The sequence below is a fragment of the Tursiops truncatus genome, chromosome 9 (assembly GCF_011762595.2).
Source record: "Tursiops truncatus isolate mTurTru1 chromosome 9, mTurTru1.mat.Y, whole genome shotgun sequence".
NCBI classification, from domain to species: Eukaryota; Metazoa; Chordata; class Mammalia; order Artiodactyla; family Delphinidae; genus Tursiops; species Tursiops truncatus.
The window spans coordinates 89,383,290-89,404,207 of record NC_047042.1 but is presented as its reverse complement, the minus strand read 5'-3'; the positions used below and the strand labels follow the sequence as shown (position 1 = coordinate 89,404,207).

The 20,918-nt window shown below is 39.9% G+C and overlaps 1 protein-coding gene and 1 long non-coding RNA gene across 4 annotated transcripts in view; one reads left to right on the top strand and one right to left on the bottom strand.

Annotated features, from left to right (window-relative positions):
* The window catches only part of LOC109552596 (uncharacterized), a 112,517-nt gene extending 102,679 nt beyond the window's left edge, over nt 1-9,838 (bottom strand). The window contains exons 1-3 of the long non-coding RNA XR_012334091.1: nt 9,631-9,838; nt 2,500-2,628; nt 84-269 (exon numbers count right to left, since the gene is read on the bottom strand). This is a non-coding gene — a long non-coding RNA (uncharacterized lncRNA). The remainder of the gene's footprint in view (nt 1-83; nt 270-2,499; nt 2,629-9,630) is intronic.
* Nucleotides 1-20,918, top strand: part of PTN (pleiotrophin) — a 97,393-nt gene that overhangs the window by 37,881 nt on the left and 38,594 nt on the right. The gene's annotated exons all lie outside the window — the stretch shown is intronic.

The following is a 20,918-nucleotide window of genomic DNA, read 5'->3' as shown; positions in this document are numbered from 1 at the left end:
CAGAGTATCTAATGCTGATGCCTGCTCATCCCTTCCAGGGTCCACCAGGCTTTACGGTCTCTGAAACACCTTCCCTAACTTACCCCAGCTCCCAAGAAGAGTGAGATCCTTGCTTGTCTGTTTTCATAATGCTCTGATATTCTCTCTATCATTGCTGGCTTATTTGTCAGTTTCTTCTATCAGGTTGTGGTCTCCTTGAGGGCAGGTACCGTGCTGTGTTTTGCTCTCAGTCTCTGTTCTCTAGCACCATAGCCAATACCTACAAAATGCTTAATAAATGTTAATGAAAATAAATGCATGAAGACATAAGGGAAAAATTGTTGAGCACATTTAAAATAGCTGATGCATTTTTATGTTTCTCAAATTATCCTTCTGGGATCAACGACCTCTGCCTTAGGTCCTATGGCCACCCTGATGGTCACAAAGTTCTAAGTCAAATGGCATAAAAGATATAAAAGTGTTTAAATAGTGAATTTTAATGCAATACTAATGTTCTCTCTATCTATCTATCATCTATCAAGAAAGAAAGAAGATTCAAATTTTAAAGAGAGAAGAGGTGACACTGCTACCTCGGAGGGGGATAGTCATCTCACTTAAGGCCTTCGGTCCGCACTCTGCCTCCACTACAAGGTTTAGGGTAAAAGGGCATGGGTGCTCCATGAAAGGATTAACCTCCATGAAGGGGATTTTGGAGGCTTCGGCTCCTATGGTAGAATTTGGGACTTCTCTGCCTTTTAAGTAAAGAGTACCTTTTACTTGGGGTCCCCTATGATTTTAGGGTCAGGACAGGGTCTCTGGTAAAAGAGTCAGAAGTTTAGTTCTTTAAGGCTGATTCTCAAGCGGAGAAGTTAGAATTAGAAGGGCTGTGTTTCTTGGTATCTATCCTCTCACAAGGGCAGAAACAGGGATGAGGAGTCAGGGCAGATTCCCTGTCCAAGGTCAAAGGTTGTACATTTGATGGGAGTGTGTCTTTCATACCAGAGCATGATTTTTAGTTGTATTAATGTCTGCCTCCTCTCTGGAGGTGACTGCCCACCGTATTTGTGGTCTGGTCGGGATGCTTCTTTTTGCCGTGCTTGGTGCTATTCTGTGTCCCTCAGAGGCCTCTCCAAGGTGCAGGCCAAGACACACTTTGCACTGGCTGGTACAGCACCTCCTAGTTAGCACCCTAGCTCTTTTCCTTATGACTTGATCTTTTTAAAACTCAGTATTCTCATTTGTACAGTGGGGTTAACAGTGATGGCTAGTGGGCTTATAGTGAAGAGTAATTGAGATAAGAGCATACAAAGCATTTAGTATTGTGCCCAGAACCCCCCAAAAAAGAAAAACAACAACAACAATGACAATAAATAACGGTTAGTGTTAACTATTACAGGTAGAAGTAGTCCATTCTAGGCACTGGGATGCCTGAATAAAGTGACCCCCAGGGGCTATCAAAGGTTGGACGTGAGGCTAGACATACTGTCCATGAATAGTATTCTGGCTGTGAACGCCCCCATCAAGTAGCATGGACCCACAGAGGAGGCACATAGGAAGGCTCAGTGCAATTTTCTATTAAATGCCAAGGGGCAGTGAACATTCTCTTTGCTCTTAGTACTTCATAAGACACCCTCTAGAGTTCTCCAGTTGTTCCCCATTAGTCACAGGCTCACCAAGTCTCCCCTGGAACTGATCCCACAATGAATCTAGAAGAGAGCAAGAGCTCTATATTGCCAGTGGCTCGCAGCTCTTAACCAGGCCTGAAACCGAGCCATGTCTCTAAATCCCTGGATGTATTACAGATCTTGCTTCATTTCTTTGCTCACAAGCTAAGTTCTGGATAAGAAACCAAAACAGAGTTAGGTCTTTTGAAATTCCTGGCAGTGAACCCTAACCCCTGCAGAGAGGTGGTGCCCATGAGCAAAGTGGGTTGAAAGGATTGGATGCTTCCTGCTATTCTGGGCAGGAAGGCAGGAAATGGTCCTGATTTACAATAATTATGGGCAACAGGGCCAGGAATAAAGCAGGGATTCTATGAAAACAAGCTGTTCTCAACACGGTATGCTGAGCCCCTAAGAATCTTGACTGGGTCTCACAGTGTCTCAGTGGCCAGCCACCCAGTGGCCATGTATTTATTAGGCCATGTATTTATTAACATGAATTATAATAAGAGGTTGATAGCTCTTTAATTAGCAACATTTTTATGTTAAAATCTACAGAAGGAGCAGAAAATTTGAAAAAGAAATTCACATGAAAGAATCTACCATATTAAATGACTAGGACACTTTCCTCTGTCTCGTGTCTACTCAGACTCAGAGCTTCTGGATAGCTCAGATCAATAACTGGCTAAGTCAGGAAAAAGAAAATCTAAAGCATATTTACTCAGCTAATGAATACAGAGTTTGGTATTAGCTCAATAAAAATTTAATCAAAATTTGGATTAACACAAATCTCAGGATTTTCAAAAACTCAATATTAGAGACAATAATGTTTTTATACCTAAGAATTATTTTTTTGTACCTTTCACGTTGCCCATGGGCCTATTTCTTGTTCATTCTTGCTCCTTAATCCTTGATTTAGGTATCTTATGTTGAACGTCTGTAGAATAGCTGCTTGTAACAGTTCTTTGCGGCCTGCAGTGTAAGCTACCTGTCGTGTGGACAATGGGAAATAGATTCAGAGCAAACTTGTGACAGGATAAGCGGGACGGAGAGGAAACACAGACACCTCCCCATCCCAGCCCACTATAGGAAAGCTTCTAGTCACCCAGTATCCTTTTGATCTAACTTATCAGCTCTTTGGGATACGTTCTATTCGTCCCTTCAGTTCCCCTCTCCAGTACTTTCTGTTCTGCTCCAAATACCAGCAGGCTGAACTTTCTAGGAAACACGAGCAGATTCCGTTGCCGTCTGGCTTTTGGTTGGCTTTGCTCACTGCAGGCACAGTCAGGAGATCAGGGAGGAGGAAAAAAGGGGTCTCGGCTGTTTCCTGAGTTTGCAGAGGTTGGTCCTCTTTGGCTGTGGTCTCCTACAGTTTGAGCTTTCTTGAGGTCCTGACAATGATTCCTTCCACTTCCCACCTCAGATGGAAAGGGGGTGGCACCTTCTTGTTGCTCACCTCAGGAGGTTTCAACACCTCCCCTTGGTTTCACTTAACTCCTCTCACATCATTGTAAATAACGCAGTCGTTACACTCTCCTCAGTGAATGCACGGTGAGTGTCCCATCTGCTTTCTGTGAGGCCCCTCTCTGTGCCACTACATGAAACTTCCATTCCATTCAGACGGGTTTACTCACTGTATCTTAAACATCCTCTGTGGCTTTTCCACCTCCATGTGGGTGAAGTCCCACACCCCTTCATACCACAAAGTCAAACTTAAGCCAAACTTAACCATGCTCACCTGACTAGCTGCTCTAGAGGAAAGTGGTGGTACAGGTTCTTTGGGGAAAAAAGATCATGTATTATTTTACCACAATGCCTTATTAAAAAAAATATTATTCGACACTATTATTTAGCCCTGTCTTAAGGAAGCTTCTCTGGGCAAAGTTCATTTCCTTCAGTTCTCTACATTTCCCCATGATGTCAGCCTCTTTGTCATGCACACTGGAAGACGCATTTACTGGTTAAAATTCGCTCTGACTTGGGATGCTTTTTGAATTGTTTGTGCAGTCAAGTAAGCATGAAAGAGCTCCACATCCACACGGTGACAAGCTTCCCAGACTACAGCAAGCACAACCGAACTAGGACTTCTGAGACCATCGGATCTGCCTTGATTTTCAGGGTCTGATGGAGACCAGGAATGTTGGGACCAGCTCACATACCTAGAGAAATAATCGTGTCTCTGTGTCTCACTGGTGTGCAATTATGGGCTAAGTGGTGTGGTGCCTGGTGTTGCTAAGCCAGAAGTTGTACAAAGTGCCCTCTGTTTCAACAAGCTTCAACTTAGGCGTGTGAAATCAGAAACCTACCGCCCACCTTTTGCTACTGCAGAAATACTCAAATGATTGGCTACGGTATACATAGGGTGAGTTTGCTGTTGCTGTTTTGAATCAGTAGCATGTATAAGAAAATGTTCATGGGAAAAACAAGTAATATCAAAGTGATCTCTTGGCATCAGGCAATTGAGATGTGAGCTCCAAAACCAAATTGCCCCTACCCTTCTATAATACGTGCCTCCTCTAGGAGTCCCTACTCCTGTAACTCACATCTTCCTTTGCCAATTTTACTATTTAAACATTTGTGTTTTAATATTTCTATTTGAGTTTTTTCTGGTTTTGGAATATCCCCAGAATTAGGGTATTTTAATCTTCTACATCTCAAAAGTTTTCTTGATCGCTTATGGAAGAATTTTATTATGATCATTATTATAAATGATGATAATGACAAAATGGCTTACAGTTTATCAGGTGGCTTTGTATGCATATATTTATCTACTTAGTACAATTCTATCTGAACTAGAGAAAACAGATTTTTTTTTAACATCTTTATTGGAGTATAATTGCTTTATAGTGGTGTGTCAGTTTCTGCTTTATAACAAAGTGAACCAGCTATACATATACATCCCCATATCTCATCCCTCTTGCATCTCCCTCCCACCTTCCCTATCCTACCCCTCTAGGTGGTCACAAACCACTAAGCTGATCTCCCTGTGCTATGTGGCTGTTTTCCGCTAGCTATCTGTTTTACGTTTGGTAGTGTATATATATCCATGCCACTCTCTCACTTCGTCCCAGTTTACCCTACCCCTCCCCGTGTCCTCAAGTCCATTCTCTACATCTGCGTCTTTATCCTGTCCTGCCCCAAGGTTCTTCATAACCATTATTATTTTTATTTTTTAGATTCCATATATATGTGTTAGCATACAGTATTTCTTTTTCTCTTTTTGACTTACTTCACTCTGCATGACAGACTTTAGGTCAATCCACCACACTACAAATAACACTACAAATAATGTTTCTTTTCATGGCTGAGTAATATTCCATTGTATATATGTGCCACATCTTCTTTATCCATTCATCTGTTGATGGACACTTAGGTTGCTTCCAGATCCTGGCTATTGTAAACAGAGCTGCAATGAACATTGTGGTACATGACTCTTTTTGAATTATGGTTTTTCTCAGGGTATATGCCCAGTAGTGGGATTGCTGGGTCGTATGGTAGTTCTATTTTTAGTTTTTTAAGGAACTTCCATACTGTTCTCCATAGTGGCTGTATCAATTTACATTCCCACCAACAGCGCAAAAGGGTCCCCTTTTCTCCACACCCTCACCAGCATTTATTGTTTGTAGATTTTTTGATGATGGCCATTCTGACCTATGTGAGGTGATACCTCATTGTAGTTTTGATTTGCATTTCTCTAATGATTAGTGATGTTGAGAATCCTTTCGTGTGTTTGTTGGCAATCTGTATATCTTCTTTGGAGAAATGTCTATTTAGGTCTTCTGTCCAGTTTTGGATTGGGTTGTTTTTTTTTTGATATTGAGCTGCATGAGCTGCTTGTAAATTTTGGAGATTAATCCATTGTCAGTTGCTTCATTTGCAAATATTTTCTGCCATTCTGAGGGTTGTCTTTTTGTCTTGTTTCTGGTTTTCTTTGCTGTGCAAAAGCTTTTAAGTTTCATTAGGTCCCATTTGTTTATTTTTGTTTTTATTTACCTTTCTCTAGCAGGTAGGTCAAAAAGGATTTTGCTGTGATTTATGTTATAGAGTGTTCTGCCTATGTTTTCCTCTCAGAGTTTGATAGTGTCTGGCCTTACATTTAGGTCTTTAATCCATTTTGAGTTTATTTATGTGTATGGTGTTAGGCAGTGTTCTAATTTCATTCTTTCACATGTAGCTGTCCAGTTTTCCCAGCACCACTTATTGAAGAGGCTGTCTTTTCTCCATTGTATACTCTTGCCTCCTTTATCAAAATAAGGTGAGCATATGTGCGTGGGTTTATCTCTGGGCTTTCTATCCCATTCTATTGATCTATATTTCTGTTTTTGTGCCTGTACCATATTGTTTTGATTACTATAGCTTTGTAGTATAGTCTGAAGTGTGGGCGCCTGATTCCTCCAGCTCTGCTTTTCTTTCTCAAGATTGCTTTGGCTATTCGGGATCTTTTTTGTTTCTATACAAATTGTGAAATTTTTTGCTCTAGTTCTGTGAAAAATGTCATTGATAGTTTGATAGGGATTGCACTGAATCTGTAGATTGCTTTGGGTAGTATAGTCATTTTCACAATGTTGATTCTTACAATCCAAGAACATGGTATATCTCTCCATCTGTTTGTATCATCTTTAATTTCTTTCATCAGTGTCTTATAGTTTTCTGCATGCAGGTCTTTTGTCTCCTTAGGTAGGTTTATTCCTAGGTATTTTATTCTTTTTGTTGCAATGGTAAATGGGAGTGTTTCCTTAATTTCTCTTTCAGATTTTTCATCATCAGTGTATAGGAATGCAAGAGATTTCTGTGCATTACTTTTGTATCATGCTACTTTACCAAATTCACTCATTAGCTCTAGTAGTGTTCTGGTAGTATCTTTAGGATTCTCTGTGTATAGTATCATTCATCTGCAAACAGTGACAGCTTTACTTCTTTCTGATTTGGCTTCCTTTTATTTCTTTTACTTCTCTGATTGCTGTGGCTAAAACTTCCAAAACTATATTGAGTAATAGTGGTGAGAGTGGGCAACCTTGTCTTGTTCCTGATCTTAAAGGAAATGGTTTCAGTTTTTCATCATTGAGAACGATGTTGGCTGTGGGTTTGTCATACATGGCCTTTATTATGTTGAGGTAAGTTCCCTCTATGCCTACTTTCTGGAGGGTTTTTATCATAAATGGGTGTTGAATTTTGTCAAAAGCTTTTTCTGCATCTATTGAGATAATCATATGGTTTTGATCCTTCAGTTTGTTCATATGGTGTATCATGATTTGCCTATATTGAAGAATCCTTGCATTCCTGGAATAAACCCCACTTGATCATGGTGTATGATCGTTTTATGTGCTGTTGGATTCTGTTTGCTAGTATTTTGTTGAGGATTTTTGTATGTATGTTCATCAGTGATACTGGCCTGTAGTTTTCTTCTTTGTGACATCTTTGTCTGGTTTTGGTATCAGGGTGATTGTGGCCTCGTAGAATGAGTTTGGGAATGTTCCTCCCTCTGCTGTATTTTGGAAGGGTTTGAGAAGGGTAGGTGTTAGCTCTTCTGTAAATGTTTGATAGAATTCGCCTGTGAAGCCATCTGGTCCTGGGCTTTTGTTTGTTGAAAGATTTTTCATCACAGTCTCAATTTCAGTGCTTGTGATTGGTCTGTTTATATTTTTTATTTCTTCCTGTTTCAGTCTCAGAAGGTTGTGCTTTTCTAAGTATTTGTTGAGAACACATTATTTTTAAATTTATACCTAAAGAGGTGGAGATTCTGCAAGATCTCATGATTTGCTCTTGATTTTTCATTAAGTGAATAAGAACTCTGAGACCAGCAGAAATAAGGTTTTCTGATTAACAGCTACTGCCTTTCCATTGCATCTCGCTGCCTAGACATTTGAATTGTGTCCACTAATCACTCAAGGTACAAGTGATCCTCAAACAGAAAAGAAAAGAGAGAGAAGCTGAGGCAGCTTATTAGTGCTCTAGTTTGGTTCAAGTTCCTCCATCAGCTGTTCCACAGGTTTCTGCAGGGCATCTGGTGTGGCTATTTGCACTGGTGGAATGGAAAACAGCAGTACAGGGAAGTGCTGGCCAATACAAATAATATGAGAGCCAATATGTAATCTTAATATTTCTTGTAACCACATTAAAAAGTTAAGAGAGGGCTTCCCTGGTGGCGCAGTGGTTGAGAGTCCGCCTGCTGATGCAGGGGACGCGGGTTCGTGCCCCAGTCCGGGAGGATCCCACATGCTGCGGAGCTGCTGGCCCCGTAAGCCATGGCCGCTGAGCCTGTGCTCCGCAACGGGAGAGGCCACAACAGTGAGAGGCCCACGTACCGCAAAAAAAAAAAAAGTTAAGAGAAACAGGTGAAATTAATTTTAATAATACATTTTATTAAACCTATACACGAAATATTACCATTTTACCGTATACTTGATATAAAATATGAATGAGATAGTTTTTATTCATTTTTTCATACTGTTTTTGAAATTCAGTGTGTAGTTTACACTTAACAGCCCCTTGTAATTCAGACTAGTCACATTTCAAACATTCATCTGGATGAGTGGCTATTTTATTGAACAGTGAGGCTCTAGAGCATTAAGAAATGGCACCTTTGCCAGTTGGCAGTTGAGATGTTTCCCTAGCACATATCCCTGTCCTTGACATTGCAGCAGGGCTACAGTCGTGTGTGTTTTGAGAATATCAGACGTACAGTCAGAGTATTCATGCAAAAGGCCAACCAATAAAGGAAGACAATTTTAAATAACATCTACTAGACTTTAAGCTCCATGAGGGCCAGGACTGAGCTTGCCTTATTCATTGCTCTATTTTTAATGACTAGTCCACTTGCCCAACTCTTGAATAAATGAATTACTGATAGAATGAATGAGAAAACTATATTTGAGATAGTTTTACATTCCTTTTTGTTCATACTAAGTCTTCAAAGTCTGATGTATATTATACATTTATTGCACATCTCAATTCAGACCATTCACATTTTGTGTGCTCGGTAGCCGTGCATGGCTAGTGGCTATTGTATTAGACAGGATAGGTATAGATCATTGGGATATACCACTGACTCAGTCACCAACATCAATCACCAGATGTATGACCTACAGAAAGTTAATTTATTTCTGTTTTTTGTTTGCCAAACTCTCTGGAAGCATGAGTTCCAATTTAGAATTATGTATTGCCTTGTAATAGAGGAAACAATAGCCAAGATATATGACATTCACATCTAATCCTACACCTACTTGACCAAAACAATTACTATTACCTTCATGAGCAATCCAAGCAGTTTGGCGAATGGAAATGGGATACATTTTTATTTGCCTCCTCACCCTACCCAAGATGTACAAATACCACAAGGACACATAACTAGAAACACTGAGGAGAAGTTAACAACATAATAGATAACGGGCTTTTCAGTAACTGCAGCTTGGCCTGTTTTCTGGCGACTGGGGCAGATGGCAGAGAAACTTACCAACCGGCCAAACGCTCTTGGTGGGGCAAGAGATGTCCTGGTGGGGAGCAAGTGATCCTCATTTGGCTTCTGACTAGATACTTGACTGCCAAGCAAAGCAGCCAGAGATTAAAATTTTTTTAAAAAAGAACATAAATGTTCAGGACCAAGACTGTTGCACGTAATTCAACATAATGCAAAATTGTGCCCTGCACAGGGGTGCCCGTCCCAGGGGGAGAGTGAGTAGTAAAATGCACACCCATTGTGCCCTGCTGGGGGCTTGCGTTCGGCTGCAGGGAGAGAAGCATTGTTAAATGCAGCCCACTTTAGGACTTAAGCAGCCATGGTCAGCACTCAAACTATGGCTGGAAGGAAGAATTCCCTTTGGCTAAGCTATAAAAAAGTACCAACAACAACTACAAAAAAAAAAAAAAAATCAGTTTGCAGCTAAATCCTAAAATGTGGAAGACTTTACATACCCGGAACTGGACTAAATATGAGTATTATTTCTTTCTAGGAAATAAAAGGAAACAAAAAGCAACAAAACTGAGTACATACATAAGAACAGACTTGAGATATACTTGCAATGCTCTGTGAACTCTTTTTCCTTGGGTGGTATGCCAAAACTTCTCTTTTCCTTAAGTATTTTAAAGTGCATCCTAGACATTTTATTATTTCATCTGAAATGCCAAGATTAAAGCTCTTTAAAAATTATACCCACAATACCGTTATCGCATCTAATAAAAATAACATTTAAGATTCACTGTTTTCCCTTTCCTTTTCTTTTTTTTTTGCGGTAAGCGGCGGGCCTCTCACTGTTGTGGCCTCTCCCGTTACGGAGCACAGGCTCCGGACGCGCAGGCTCAGCGGCCTTGGCTCACGGGCCCAGCCGCTCCGCGGCATGTGGGATCCTCCCAGACCCGGGCACGAACCCGTGTCCCCTGCATCGGCAGGCGGACTCTCAACCACTGCGCCACCAGGGAAGCCCTCCCTTTCTTAACATGATCTCTATTTCCATAATAAATCATTCAGTAGAAAAAGTAAGGTCAGGACATCAGTTGCCGCCTTCATGGTGCTGTGCATTGTAGAATCATGCAAAGCTCCACTTCCCAAGATAACATATTTCTATCTTCCCTCAGCACCCCACACGACTAGTTCCACCCTTAATTACCAGCATTTCTAGTATGCTGGCCCATAAACTTTATCGATTGTATGATGCATGGCTTGTAAAGGTATTTAGGGCTGCTGGCATTTTGCTTTTTCCCCAGTGAGTAGTTACATGGCTTGGGAGATGAAAACATGCCTGGCCCATATCAGCACAAACCAGTTTCAATTACTTATTTCTAGTCCCATGAGTCAGAAAGTAGGAGCTGGTTCCTCGCCCTCTATTTATGGACTCTTCTTTTTCTCTCTTATCTTTTGACTTGGGTGTGAAGCAAAAACGGCCTAAACAAACTCTGTTGTTGAGCTCCTCACGAGACCCAGTTTATGTTAACCCATTTATAAAAGCAGGAATAGCTCCAGAAAAGGAAAGTTCCCCAGAGGGTGACATGTGGAAGAGCTGGTCTGAGGCAAGTGGGCTGCAGGATGGGGCTCTGCTACTTGCATATTTTTGCCTAACATTTAGGTATGAATCTTCATTTTTGGGAATTGGCAAAAAGGGAAAAAACAAACTGTGGCACATCTACTTGGTAGGAATTATGCAGCCATTAAAAATAGAAATTAAGACATAACAAAGAACTACTAAAAAAAGCCTTATGACTTGTTAAATTTTGAGAATAACAACCAAAATTGTGAGTATCATAAGTGACTATGTAAAAATAAATATGAAGGTGAGGAAAGTATTAAAGGTAATTAAAAATTAAAACAATTTTGCTAGGGTGTTAGGACTAAGGATTCAGTTTTTTTCTTTTTAATTGTCAAAATATTGTTTTATTCCACATTTTGATTATTTATTTTTCCCTTTTTGAAGATGACCCTGCCAAAAGTTACCCACTTGACCCTACATGGAATATTTTCCAGTGGTGGCGGTGGAAAACTACAAAATTCATGGGCCTTTTCTTTGGTTCAGAGCCAGCCCAAGATCCAAGGGTCCTCATGCTTTATCAGAATCCTAGCTTTATTCCTTAGACACAAAGGGACACAGGGAGTGAATGACATTAGGTCTCTAGAGGAGGAAGGAAAAGGACGTAATCCCGATAAGAGTGGGCGGTTGAAACCTGGCCGAGTTACACCTACTTTTCAAGTTTGTCAAAAGAACTCACAGTCATTTTTATCCACTGCCTTTGTCTGGAAATTTATAGGTTTCAGCAACTCTGACTGGAAACTCCATTTAAAGAGTCTGACATTTTCACAGCCCATGAAAGAGAAAGTGAAGGAAGAAAATTCCCTTCAACTTACTTTAGTTGGAGCCTTGAGGAAGAGTCAGGGCCTGTTTCTTTGCTCAGGGTACCTGGCCAGGTTTAGGATGCTATTGGAAGCGGTCAGACACAGTCAGGGATTTGTAGGCATTGGTCATGAAGCTGTAGGTGCTGAGCCTGTGAAGTAGAGGCACGTGCCCAGCTACACTAATGGGAACGAGGCGTAATCTCTCAAAGACGAGAGCCTCGCTCCATATTTAATTCCCAACCTTCATATAGACTCTGGATATTTAATAGTAACTATGTTGCTTTGATATGACCAGGCTGAGAGTGTGGATCAAATTATTTTGTAAAATGAAAATGACTTTAGTGTATTTTTCGGATGGCAAAAATACACTATAATATACAGTATTTATAAGGACTGCAGAAAATTTAGAAAGCATTAAAAGCAAATTAAAATGTCTTACATTCCACAGGACCTCAGTGAAAAATTTGGTATATGATATGTGTGTGTGTGTATGTATATTTTTTTAATTAAATGGGATTGTATAAATGGAATCAGCCACTTCTCAGGTAAATAAATATATATTACAACTTTTCATGTGCATAGCGATAGGTCACATTTGAATGGCGACATAGAATTCCATTTTATAGATGCAGTTGTGAATCCATATTGAGTATCCACAACTTTCCGTTATCATGCATGTTATTTTGCAGCTTAGTTCAAGCTTTTACAAAATCAGTTTGCATGTGTTTAAAGTGTTTTTAAAAACATAACAATAAATGTTTTAAAGGCTCACATTGTGAGAAGAGTAGGAAAATTTGATGTGGGAAGCAAAGCAATTATTTCAAATATAAAATTATTATTCTTTTATTTCTTGAAATAGGAAGAGAGTTGGAGAGGGGGATGTAACTCCGTTGTTTTGCCAAAATATTTTAAGTCAGCCCAGAGAAAAAAAGTGGTTTTGAGAGAAATCAGAAGACTATGTCACCTTTTGGCCACCCCTTCGCACCCCCAAATTTTTGTGATTAATCTTCAGTTGGTAACTTACCTTTTCTACATATTCAGTTCTTGTACTGTAAGAAAGGATACTAATAATTACCACTTGTATACTCCACTGGGTTAAGCTCAAATGATATAATGAATGTGGAAGTACATTGAACTCTAAAGCAGTATTTACTTGTTATTACTATTATTATTATTATTTATAAGTGCACATGATTAGTGGACCAGAGGAATTTGAAGGTCCTGCAATTTACTTATGAGTTTGTAGAAAGTTGATTAGACTATTAATAGATAAGCTCATTTTCAAGCTAACTGAAATATCCATTGAAGTCCTAATCAAAGGTTAGCACTTGTTTTATGAAAGTGTTTAGCCCCTTGTTTTTGTTTTCTGTTGCCATGTAACAAAGTACTGTAAACTAAAACAACACCTATTTACTGGCTCACAGTTCTGTAGGTTAGAAGTTTGGGCATGGTGGTTGGGTTCTCTGCTCAGGGTCTTGAGACTGAAATCAAGGGTTGGCTGGGCTGTGTTTCTTTCTGGAGGATTTGAGGAAGAATTTGCTTCCATGCTCAATCAGGTTATTAGTCATTTTCAGTTCCTTGTATTTGTGGGACTGAAGGTCCTGTTTCCTTGCCGGCTCTCAGCTGGAGGCCACTGGCTTCCTAGAGGCCATCCACTCTCCTTGCCACATGACCTGTCCATCTCAAAGCCAGCAGGAGAATGTTCCTTGTGCCAAATCCCTCTCACATATCCCCTGTCTCTGATTGCATGACCCTAATTTAGTGGCCTCAGGTGATTAGGTCAGGCCCACTCAGATAATCTCCCTATGTTGAGGTCATCGATTTGGGATCTAACTGCATCTATGAAATCCCTTTACAGCAACACTTAGTGTTTGCTTGAGTAATTAGGAGAAGGTATGTTACAGCAGGGACCGGGAATCTTGGGGACATCTTAGAATTCTGCTTGCCATACCCCCGAAAGCTGAGGTTCTTCTTTTCCAATGATTCAGAGGACTGTTCTTTCTGTAAGAACAGACCCTCCAGTGTGGAAGTCTGGATCCGAGTTCTATTGATAGAAACCTAGGAGATCCCATTTCATTACTGAGGTTCTAATTTCACAATGACAGTCATGTTAACCTACTCTTACTAGTCCTACGAGAACAGGCTTAGAAATCTGATATACAAAGTTCATGTTTCTACCAGGACCTATATGAATTGGGCAAGATGCTTAACCTCTTTGATTCTGTTTTTTCTACCTGTAAAATGGTGATGATACTACCTGTTTTGCAAGATCGTTGTGACTATTAAATAAGAATATGTGTATACAAAGCTTTAGTATAGCACCTGCATTTAAGTGCAAAATAAATAGTCATCTCAACTTGTTTCAGTGAGGAGGAAAGCAAAAGAAAGTGCAGATTTATATTATTTTCTTTTCTTTTAAATTAAATCCACCATTCAGCAGAAGGGCTGATTCTGCTGTTTTTGTGCTGTTACTGAAAATGATATCCTGTAATAATATCAGTATTAATGAATATATTGTATGCATTTTGGGGCTTCCTTGGTGGCACAGTGGTTAAGAATCCGCCTGCCAATGCAGGGGACACAGGTTCAAGCCCTGGTCTGGGAAGATCCCACGTGCCGTGGAGCAACTATAAGCCCGTGCGCCACAACAACTGAACCTGCGCTCTAGAGCTTGTGAGCCACAACTACTGAGCCCATGTGCCACAACTACTGAAGCCCATGTGCCGAGAGCCCGGGCTCCGCAACAAGAGAAGCCACTGCGATGAGAAACCCACGCACCGCAACGAAGAGTAGCCCCTGCTCATTGAAACTAGAGAGAGCCCACGTGCAGCAATGAAGACCCAAACGCAGCCAAAAATAATTAAATTTATATGCATTTTTAGTTTTCTTGAGAGATGATAGGTCTAAATTTTCCAAACTGCAAATGAAAATTTTGTTTTCCTCAAATAAATGTTTCTTTCCATATATGCAAATATTTATTCCTGATTTTTAGGTCACCACACCAAATTAAATATACTGATTTTCATTGGAGGCCCCTAGAATGTGGTCAGATATCCTCTAAAGTATAAAAAATAATCACAAATCAGACTTCACATATAAGCGAACTGGGAAGTGAGGAGCAACACTGAGAATGAAGCCAGGCAGAGCTTCTGATTTACCCCCGTATTTCTGGGAAATATTTCGCCAGGAAGATAGGGCTATAAAACCAAGTCATAACTCTGATGCTTCATAAAATTCCTGAAAGGCAGTATATCCAAATACATAGCTTACTTTTCTGGGCAAATTTTTCTCCCATTAGAGCAATAGATTTCTTACCTGGTTAAAGAGTTTGCATATTAAACAACAGTTCACTTATCAAGATTCACTTTATGACCTTTGCTTCACTAAATCTTTATATTATGAATTTTACTCAGTCCTAGTCAATCCCTTGCCTTGAAAGATTCCACTTCAACTACTTGAGACCAGATCCCCCAAATCTATAAATATCCTCCCGAATCTACTCCTTCCGAGATAGTGAGATGTGGTCAAGGTTATATCTTCCTTACTGTAGTAGGTTTAAAATTAGCTTTGCTTAGTTAACAGATTTTTCTGGTTGGTTTTCTGTGGGGAGAGGCCACAGTTGATAATAATTACCATATGCACCTTTTATAATTTGGAAAACTGTATTAAAGAAAAGAAATCATCTAGTAAATAGGTCTCCCTGGCTTCAGAATGGACCACATTGTAAGCATTTTGAGAAGCACATACGGCATAAGGCTTTTAATTCCGTGGGACACTTGGTCACATTGAGCAAAGGAGCTACATTTACATTTTCATGAAAACCTTCAAGTTTTAGTTCACTTTCTTTATGGATAAGGCTCACATGTTACTTATTTATTTATTTATGTCCACAGAGTCTTGTACATAACAACACTAAATAAATTCTAGTCGATGGATTAGGAGCTGAAGGATCAATTTAAGGTCACTCCTCTTTCTAAAATTCTCTGAGGGCTTCCCTGGTGGCGCAGTGGTTGAGAGTCCGCCTGCCGATGCAGGGGACGCGGGTTCGTGCCCCGGTCCGGGAAGATCCCACATGCCACAGAGCGGCTGGGCTCCTGAGCCATGGCCGCTGAGCCTGCGCATCCGGAGCCTGTGCTCCGCAATGGGAGAGGCCAGAACAGTGAGAGGCCCGCGTACCGCAAAAAAAAAAAAAAAAAAAAATTCTCTGAAAAAAGGTACAATTTGTTTGTACTTAGATCACATCCTAAGCAGAAGGAAACTCCATGTCGACCTAATAGCTGACGAGCTTTACATGTGGTAATTCATAAATCCCTTTTTATAAGTGCTCTGGAAACAGCAGTTATTTAAAAGAAGCACTGCAAGTAGAGATTAACAGTGAATTCATTCACAAATTGTGACTGTGGAATGTCAAGAGAGGAGAGAGAAAAACTTTACTGGCAGAACAGCAGCTATTATACCATATGGGGAACAAATCTTGTTTATTCAGTATGCTCCTTTGTAAACATACGACTAGAATGAGATTTCAAGCTATGAGATGGGATAGCTGATGATTTCCTGTCATAAAACATGGAAGAGACATATTATATAGTAAATCGAATAATTAATTAGGATTAAAATCAAGTTAACTTCTTATCTGGCTTCACTACTAACTAGCTGTGTGGTTTGAGGTAAGTTATGCAATCTATTCAATCTTCAATTTCATAGTCTATTAACTGCAGATTAACAGTGCCTGCCATTGTTTATCCCACAGTGGTTTTGCGGAATTGAACAAGATAGAATCATACCATTTTGGGGTTGAAAAGTAGTTAATAGTTATTTAGTCTAATTAGTGATTTAAAATGAAAAGTGCTTTAAAGGAAAAAATTTAATACCATATATATAGTATTTTAAACATATCAGACCTTTCAATTTTTAACTTATTCTGAAAATACTCCTCCAAATTTGTTTGTGTCTGTTTTCTGAAGAGAGTTGCCTTATCTCTACATTTGCATCACTTGACCTGGTGCCTGGTGTGTTGTACACATTCACACCATCAATTTATTCAGTCTAAGTGAATGATTGAGTGGAAAACAACATCTTTACCTTTAAGGAGTAGACTGGTCTCAGTTTCTCCTGATTCACTTTCTTTTGTGTTCATTTGGTTTACATGTCTATAAATTGGAGCTAATGTCCTCATTCTACAGCTCTGATGTGTTATGACAATTGAGGTGAGAATAAGAATCGCTGGAAGCTAGTAACTTAAGTTGCTGTGGGGGTTTTCTAAAACTGTGATGAGACTGAGGCTGTCAGCCTCCCATAGGAAGCAACTAACTATGAATAGTGGAGTTTGGAGAGTTTTTTAGAGAGCTGAGAGTTTATGCCTTTATGTACTAATTCTTTCAGCTCATTAGCTTTGTAGATGTAGCCTTGTAAAACTACTGTGCATACTTTTCTATGTTGTTGATCACATATAAGAAACATCGGTGTACATTGATGATATCAGCTGTCTTGCAGATATCAATACTGTGACATCTGGGTGCTCCAATCAGGGAAAACTGAGTTGTTGGGGGCTATTTGACTCTATCCTAAATGACTCATATGTACATATGAATTTTTAAAAATAATTTTCCCATATTTTCCTTTATCTTTATGCTGATACTGATGTACTTGGTGATAGCATTTATTTTCTTCCTTCTAATTTACTATGGACCTGAAAACCAAATAGCCAGACCTGTAGAATTATATATGAAATTCAAAAGATAATGATCAATATCCTAAGGGTATCAACCATGTGATACTGTTTCATTGGGTTGGGCTGGTCAGTCTTTTAAACATTATTCATTTATTCATTCAGTAAATATTTGCTGAGTACCTAGGTAGTTACTAAGTATGGAGATTGAAAGACGTATAGAACACAGTTTTATAGATATATAAAATTTCTGGATTTATTTGCTAGTAGAACAAGATATTATTTTATGGTTTAAAAGAAATGATATGATCTAGGTTAGCAACTACTTTAAATCTAGTTAAAATTTGCAGCTGCAAGGTAATAATCTCTAACCTATTTGAGTGTTGTTCCCTGCTGTCATCGTCATGTTAGACATATAATCAGAGTTAATTTTGTATCCTATTGTCTATGTAAGAGTTGCCAGGAATTCACCTCATTTACCTCTGAGAAAAATTAAATGAAACTTACGGTGGAGAGATTCCAGCTCACATAAAGAAGAATTTTCTGTTTGAGCTTCTTAAAAATAGAATGTACTGATTGCTCATTAGCTTCGTTTTTCCACCCATATTTACCATTTGTATATATTAAGCTTGTGGTCCAGTAAACACTTCACTGTATCCTGTGAAGCACTGTGAAGCAAGTTATTGCCATTTGCTTAAGTTATTGATTTAAATACATTCAAATGCAGGACTTTCCAGTTATCACTATTAATTTTTAATTCATTTATTTCAAGTCAACATTGTAGTCCATTAAGAATAGAATTAATCTTCAATTTATCATCAGTGTAATTTGATAGTTCCCCCAGTTTCAAGTGGTCGGCACATTAACTACAATCCTGTTCATGTTTTCATTCCAAGTATTTGCACAGATTTTTACAGAACAGAGTTAAAGAGAGAATCTTCTGTGAATTTCTTATGGACATCTCGTTGACTTCCTCTATTATTTTTCTCTTTTCTATTTGTCAGTTTCTATTCTGATCCTGATTATTTCCTACCTGTATTTAATTTTTAAATTTATTTATTTACTTATTTTATTTTTGGCTGAGTTGGGTCTTCGTTGCTGTGCGTGGGCTTTCTCTAGTTGCGGCAAGCGGTGGCTACTCTTCATTGCGGTGCGCGGGCTTCTCATTGCGGTGGCTTCTCCTGTTGCGGAGCACGGGCTCTAGGTGCGCGGGCTTCAATAGTTGTGGCACGTGGGCTTCAGTAGTTGTGGCTCACGGTTTCTAGAGCGCAGGCTCAGCAGTGCCGTGCACGGGCCTAGTTGCTCCGCGGCATGTGGGATCATCCTGGACCAGGGATCAAACCCATGTTCCCTGCATTGGCAGGCGGATTCTTAACCACTGTGCCACCAGGGAAGTCCCTACCTGTATTTAATTTGGATTTGAATTTTTTCCTAGATTTTTGAGATGGAAGATTAAATTACTGATTTTAGATTTTTTTCTCCCTTTCAATATAAGCACTCTCTGGTGGAATGGGTAGTTATATCACAGTGTACCCACCTCACAGAGTTATTGCCTGACTGGAACTTCACTGTCTTACTCAAGAGGTATGTTTTCAGACTGTGTCAAAATTTCCTGAAACCCGGATACTCTATGGCCCTAAGATCACTATTATTAGCCACCTTCTCACACAACTAAATAAGTTTTATTTGGCATGAAGGAACCATTTTGATCTCTTTGTCACTCTTTTATAAATTTCAATGGTAGTTTTAGCCCTCAGGCTAATTATTTCTAGAAAGGATGGAGTTCAGTAAGTGGGGCATTTGATGCTTCCAAAAAAAGGGAAAAAAAATCAACAACCTCCTTTTTTGACATGGAAACCATGCAGAAGGACTTCGCAGGATCTCTGAAGGAACAAGAAGCAATTGACTCTCACGAACCATCGTGAGATGTGATACTCAAGTCCACATTCCTTTACCAACAGTGCATTCAGTGAATCATTAGATGAAAGAAGAATGAGTGGAAGGAACTATGTGTATGAGAGAAGAGGATGTGGAAACGAGGTGAAAATAACCATGTAAGCAGAAACAGAAAGTGGGCTTTTAGAGGACAAGGCGAGTGAGCAGAATCACAACGCCTGATTTTAATGTTTCTAGTTTCCAATGTTACATCACTTTCAGCATGTTTTTTAGTAGCAGACTTTTCACCGTTGATAAAATATGATAAAGAATGCGAAGAATGAGGCAGACAGAATGAATGGGGGTGAGGTATCTCTACCAAACTACAAGGTCACTTGATGTTTTAAACTAACCTGATGTAATGTTCTGGTTTTGGAAGATGTCACTAGGTCCCTAATGAAGTGAGTTTGCTAGGCTTCTAACAAGATTTTCCTCTTTCCCAAAACAACACTCTGCATAATCAATTAAGCCTTTCCTTGATTTCTTTTCTTGTTTTTTTTTTTTTTTCCATTCTTCTTTATTTTTTTAGTCAATGAGCTCTGCTCTAAATGAAAGCTGGAGTTGTATGAACTGAATTGGCTGGAAATAGTAGCTGAAAGGCGTGCAAATCAAAGCTGGCAAGTTTCAGCTCTTCCGTTCCTGAAGCAGAGGCTAACTTCAATCCAAATGGCTTCCTGGGCAATTGTTTCATTATTCTAGCGCTTTGTTCCTAGTATGGAACCAGGCATTAATAACCCAGACTTTGCAAGCTAAACCAAGAAAACATACATCACATCTTTACCTTCAGGTGTCTTAGTACCCATCTTCCTAGCAGTGTGGGAACTGTGTAGGAAGGGATTTTAAATCACTCATGGGTTCGAGGTGGGTGTGGAGAGAGGGCAACCTTTAGGCTCTTTGATCTTTCCTGTTCCATCCTAACCTAGCATAGGCCCTAAACTACAGACAGAGGAGAAAACTAGGAGCTCTGAAGTCAGGCAGCTCTACCCACTTTGGTACCTATACTAAGGACAAGGATTTTTAGTATCTTTGCAGGAGCTATGTACCTATATCTACATCTATATATTTCCATACACACTTATTTTGGGGGGTAAAATTATTTGTAATTTTGCTTTTAGAAATTATTTGCCCTCAAGTCATTCATTTTTAGACTGTCACTAAGTATATTCAAGAATTCCTGCAGGACTTCCCTGGTGGCACAGTGGTTCAGAGTCCGCCTGCCAATGCAGGGGACACGGGTTCGTGCCCCCGTCCAAGAAGATCCCACATGCCGCGGAGCGGCTGGGCCCGTGAGCCATGGCCGCTGAGCCTGCGCGTCCAGAGCTTGTGGTCCGCAACGGGAGAGGTCACAACAGTGAGAGGCCCACGTACCGAAAAAAAAAAAAAAAAGAATTCCTGCAAAGTGAGAAAATGTAATCTAGAGATTTTACATAATTCACATTTTTACAAGGATGTATAGCTCCTCAAAAAAGTACTGATGGGCTTCCCTGGTGGTGCAGTGGTTGAGAGTCCGCCTGCCGATGCAGGGGACACGGGTTCGTGCCCCGGTCTGGGAAGATCCCACATGTCACGGAGCGGCTGGGCCCGTGAGCCATGGCCGCTGAGCCTGCGCTTCCGGAGCCTGTGCTCCGCAATGGGAGAGACCACAACAGTGAGAGGCCCGCGTACCGCAAAAAAAAAAAAAAAAAAGTACTGATGGCTCTCTCCTCTACTGCACAAATAGCACTGTGATGGGCAGAGAATTAAATACGGATGTGGTTCTTGTATTCTCTCCCCACATCAGCTTCTAGAAAGTATAAAACCAAATGTTGGTAAATTATTAGTAAGTATAAAAGAGTACATCATGGGCATTTTGTAT